Source organism: Dendrobium catenatum, unplaced genomic scaffold, assembly GCF_001605985.2.
Source record: "Dendrobium catenatum unplaced genomic scaffold, ASM160598v2 fragScaff_scaffold_664, whole genome shotgun sequence".
NCBI classification, from domain to species: domain Eukaryota; kingdom Viridiplantae; phylum Streptophyta; class Magnoliopsida; order Asparagales; family Orchidaceae; genus Dendrobium; species Dendrobium catenatum.
The window spans coordinates 91,416-97,506 of NW_021319126.1; positions in this window are offsets into that span (position 1 = coordinate 91,416).

The window sequence follows — 6,091 nt, forward strand, 5'->3', positions numbered from 1 at the left end:
AATTAATTAACATAATCTTATGAGAAAAATATATTCTCAATAAATAATAAAATAGAGAGTGGGTATATCTTATTTAATGGGAAACATATAACTTTTGAATTGTATTTATAATTTTTTTATTAAAATCTTATCTAAGATCTATATACGCTAAGAATATACTATATTTAAAGAGTTATTTATGTTAGTATTAATTTGTGCCCCTATTTAAAAATTTGTTGGCTCCGCCCCTGTAATTTATATATCTAACACTTTCATATTTAATTTATATTATATTTAAATCTAAAATCCTTATTAAAAATCTATTTAATATTAAAATTAAATTTTAAAAAAAAACATACATTTTGATTGAAATTAGTTATCTGTAGAAGATTTTTTAAAAAATATAAAATTAAAAATATTGCTTTACATTAGCAACTATAACAATGTATTTCGATGGTTACAACTTAAACAAGTAAGGAAAGTCCTGCGCTATCACTATATTTTTTTAGTAATCAACAATCGGTATGTCGGTAATTACATTTGAGCTTCAGTAAACATTTCGTATAGTTCGTCTTTCTCGTTTCGCTACAGTAAAATAACTCCTTATAAATTCTAAATCAAGTATCACTGAATTAGTAAGATGAATACACAAAATCACATCATTTAAAGGAAAGCTTGTCGATCCCACATACATGAACTAGTCAATAAGTCTTAAACAACTGGTCAAACTGGTATTACCTTTTACATACACATTGCAATAATAGAGACAATATACAACCCAGTTAATTAGCACAATCACATATACATTTTCATTAATTTTCATTAATGATTGTATTAACAATTTATGACTTAAATAAAAATATTCATTATTATACATTACCTGGAAAAAATATAATATATATTCTATTTTAATATTTCTATATTTTACCATGTGAAATTCAAAAATGTTACTATCAAAATATCTAGAATAATAAGTACGATATCATGCAAAATAAGTTGTTTTTATGAGGTAAAAATATTATAAAGTCAGAAAAAATACAATAAAATTAGTTTTGAAGAAAGTCAATCGATCAAAATTAAAATACTTTGATAACAGTGGATAAGGATTAGGAATCTACGCAAAACCTCAGATTAATCCCTTTCTTCCTGCGCAACTACAATTCAAAAACAATGAATTCAAATTTTTTTTTTCTTCATTTTCAAATTAGGATTGTTAGAACAACTTATATCATATATGATATATAATAAGGAGTATTTATCATTGATGTTGGATTACACCATTTTAATTTACTAAGGACTAATCAAATTAAAAAAAAATTGAAGGATCATAAGTTTTGTCTGGGATGACTTTCTTAATTATTTTTCAAAAACAGTCTTTCTAATATAACCAATTATATTTAATTATTAAGAAATATTTATAAATAAAGGCATATTATCAATCTCAAATGAACGCCCAAATCTGCTTATTATTCATTGCTCTTGAAGCTTTCGCTTCTGACCTATGAATGGGCATAGGATGGATGATGGAGGTGTGGTGCATTCAATGAATTCTAAATATGAAACTTATTAGACAGTAGCCTGAATGCTTCCAATTAATAAAAAAGTCCGGAATAATTAAATATTCAGTTTATGTGTCTTAGGAATATTATTAATGAGTCAAACTAATGAATGATAATAATTCTGGAAATAAATCCCTCTGAATAGATTACTTCAATTAATCTTATACAGAGCTTCACGGCACGCATTCATTAAAAATAATATGTTAGGGGACAAAAAGGACTGAGCTTCAAGCCAAAGGGGGAGGAACACTATTAAAAAAAAAACTTTCACAAACTTTTAATCTTTTAGTAACGGTTTTAAACCCCTGCTAAGAGAGCTACTAAAGCCTTCCTCATGCAGCAACACTCATGAAACCGTGTTAAAGTTATTGGGCAGCATAACGAAATACAAACGGTTTGGCAGCGGTTTTTGAAACCTTGCAAATAAATTTATGTAGGTGTTTAAACCGCTATAGTAGACCATCAAAAAGTGTTTGTGAAAGCCCGATTCATTAGTAGTGATTAAGCCTCACATAGATACATAAAACATGTGAGATTTAAAGTTTTATTTAAGAGATCAGTTTTCTTATCTTCTTAAAACAAAACATTCCTAAGTACAAAAAATAATATTTGTTACTCAATAAAATTTGATTTTAAGCAGTAATAAGAAAGCAATCACTAAGAAATCTTAGATTAAACAAGAAAAACATAATACATAGCAATCCACAGTTTTTCGATTGCTATTTGGATACTTCTCTAATAGCTAATATAGCCATAAAACAATATCAATAAGTACACAGTAAATATTAAGGCCAAGTATGAGAAGAGTTACATTAATTTCGAGAGCTCATGGTCAAACTATTCTTAATACATATTTATTCAGACTATCTCCAAACGCGTTCGGGGCACAATTCAAGGCCGAAATGGAGCGCCCGATTTTGGCAGACAGTCGCAATCAACTGAGCCTATTTGTTGGCCGGTCATCTTGACTGCACTACAGATATTATCTCATATCTAATTTTTTCACTCTCTTATCCGCAAATGCCGTACGTGAATCTCTTCTCGTCTGAGAAAAGGCGCGAAAGAAACGACGTATGATTTGGGGGCAAAAATGGCGTTACAAACGTGTTGAGATGAATCACGTACACTTTTTAATTTTACTGCATTTTTGCAGCATGAAAATGAGAATTTCGGTTGGAGATGCCCTTATAGCAGCCTTCAGTTTGAAATCCATAAGATTATTTTTTGCTGGGCGCTTTAGGTTTATAGATGGAAATACAGAAAGCGGGCTTCGCCTATCGACAAAGTGATTTGTAGTGGTATAGTTCGGAAGATCAAGTACCTGGCAAGAATGGTATTTTCAGAAATGTTTCCCATATCCAGGAAGAAAAGAGACAGCTTTCTTTCAAAGCTTCCAAAAAGAATTTATATCATTCAATGCTCAAAAACATACATTATACCTACTTTAATGGAGCTAAATAGAAGACTCTGAAATATACTCTCTATATATCCATTTAATAATCTTTCATAATAATGATAACTGATCAAAAAAATCCACTATCCTAAAAAAAACCCACTACACAATCCAGACTAAAGGAGATAAACTTAGTCTCCTAAGCATAGAATAGGCTAAAATGTCCCACATCATTCCTCCCTAGCATAGAAAGGCTGACTCCGTCGAGACGGCATCAATTATTGAAAAAGATGAATTGTTGCAACGCTAATGACAGATGCCCGGATCTGAAGATTTTGTTCCATCTATTTTTCATCTTCCAATATTCCCTTCAAATAACTCACCAACTTTTTTGGGAACAAGCTCTTGAGGGGACGTGGTCCACAATTAGTTATCAAAAGGGCATACGCTGCTCATGTCAAAAATGATTCAAAAATAATACCAGAATTGTCCCTTAGAACAGAATTCTTTATCCAACTCAGAATCGCAATCAGTGAGCTCCTGATTCCAATACCAACAAAAACTCTCAGTTCTATTTCGAGACACATCTGATTATTATTTGAAACTCAGGAATTAAGACAATTCCATTAAGAAAAGATTCTTCCTCAGCCATTTCATCAAACACTTTGGTGGAACTTTTGACAATGTCAACAACATTTAGCATGCAGGCTCATTAAACCATTGAATATAGACAAATGGCTCAAGCCATTACGAATTGGCAACCATTCAGTGCTGAAGAACTTCATCCTCATTAATAATTCTTGCAAATCCAGGTTTCGCGTGTTGTCACGTTGCTCCATGAGACTAGCTTTGTGTTTCCATTGACTTAATTTGTCTGTGTTAGCCCATTCCGTTTTGATTCTATAATTCATTGAAAATAAAAATTTTGCAAAAGAGAAGTTCTGATCTGCTTTGAATTAAATGTCCTCATAATCATGCCTTTGGTACCAAAGGACCCCAAGCATCTCGAAATCGCAGATGATCATATCCTGATGCGCTTTTTTCTCACGGTTAAGCCACGTGGTAATTAATGGCAGTATGATCTGGCAATCTCGTGCTCATTTTCATCCGGCTGGGCTGGTAGCGCCCAGACTGCCAATTCTAGCACTGGGAGACCAGTCCTATAGAACCGAGATGTTCGTCCTGAAGAGGAATAGCAACACGCTTCCCCAAACTGTACCGAACCCACGCTGTTGAACGCATAAATTGCTCTCCGAAATGAACCTCTTACCTTCCGGAAGATGGATCCCAAAAGCCGGCTCGACCCCAGACTTCTTTGGGATGCCGGACTTGATTCGGCAGGGTTGTCCCTCCCCGGAACGGCGCGTGAGGCAGGCACTAGTAGTGTGGCTGCGGACATGAAAAAAAAAGCAATGCAGGAGAAGGCCGGAGGGGAGCTGCTGGTTCTTGTGGCAAAAGAAGCCGGCGGTAAGTCGCTGCGAGGCAAGCCGGACGTGAGTGCCGCAGGCTGTGGTTGGGCCTCGTGAATCGGCAGAAAACGGGCCACTACACGCGGGGTCGCGTTGAAGCGCGCAGATACTGAAGCGTGGGGGTGGCGCGTAGGACGCGATGGCGATCTGATAAGGGGCTTTGCACAAGCTGCAGGCGGGGCGTCGGGTGGCCGATAGGCCGCCCGGGCGCGCGCGCTCTGTTGGAGATCCTCCACAGTGCGCGTGGGTTTTTGCGGAATTTGGCTGAAGGATGGAAGCCAATGCGTTTTGCTTCCTCGTATTGCCGAGCTTGGAGTCTGCTTAAACGCAAGGAGAGCCTTTTAGTGCCGGGCAACGTGATGGCTTCGAAGAATCTTCTTGCACGTTGAGAAGGAAACGAAAGCACCATGACCGAAAACTCAAACGAGATCAGTCCTAGTGCAGACGTGGAAGGCGCGTGGCCAGAATGGTATTGCTTCTCAGAGCTGGTATCACGGGAGCTGAGCGGCCAAGGTCAGGAGGGAGTGGGGCAGCGAAAACCTGAATGTTCCCTCGGAATCTGGTGACCACCGGAAAATCCTTCCCTCTTATCTTCAATCATCATTTTTCTGACATCTTCTGATGACAACCCAAAATGCATCTTCAACCCCCCGCCCCCCCCCCCCCTCATCTTGTTCTTCTCATCCCACCATCACACATTCAGTATATAGCTTTGTAGCCTTGGATGCTGCTCACAAGCAATTCACGCACTTAAGAAGTATTGTTTGATCGCCCAGGATTTATCTTATGCATTTCCAAAGGGAAAATCTTCGGTGGAGCATCAACTTGTCCCGGCCGTGCATACTTCAGTTTTCCTGGGCCGCATGGTCGATCTCCGAACTGGAGATCATTCCCGAGTTCTCATCCGCTTCCACCTTTCGTATGGAAAAAGAGGGCAACCAGAGCTAGTGTAATTTCCAACGTCGGGAGAAAAAGGGTCGGGGCTGAGTTGCAGGAAGCTGGGTTGGCGGAGGTTCTGGTCGCTGGCTGTCGGCATTGTCAATCGGTGGAGTGGGGCCGGTAATGATACTGAGATCTGGAATGTGAAAGATCAAAGCTCGGACACATGTTTGGGTCGGTGAATGCGGAGGCCAGAATGTGTGGAATCAGGTCACCGGCTGGTTTGCGAGTTCTGGACACAGGCTGAGTTGCGGGTGCTGATACTTGTCGTGTCCCCGACAGCTGCTGAACATAGTTCTACAATTGGTGGAAAGGATCGGCAATCGAAGTCGGAATCAACATTCCCACTGGAACATTGGAGTACCGCAACGCCGAGCTGAACGGGTTTGTAGGCTTGAGCGGAAGGAGGTTGCCGCACCTAGCGAAGCGAAGCTGAGCGGGCTAATCTGCCGGTGGCCCGGCCATGGACGGTGTCTGCGTGAAGGCGAATGATGAGATCGAAGAAGAAGAAGGAGAGGTACCTCCGGTATGTTGCCGAACGTCTTCCTCATCTCCTTAATTGCTCGACTAGGTTTCTCGCGCGAATCCAGAGTCAATTCAGTTTCCTGTCCTACCCGATCGAGCGATTCGCTTCGACTGAGGCTTGGTAAAAGGCGATCCGCTTCGAGCATGCGTCGTACAGCCCACTTTCTTGACGTCAAAAGCGTCGTCGAACGTCAATCTTGTTTTGGGTCTTCGAATCGTCGTTCGAC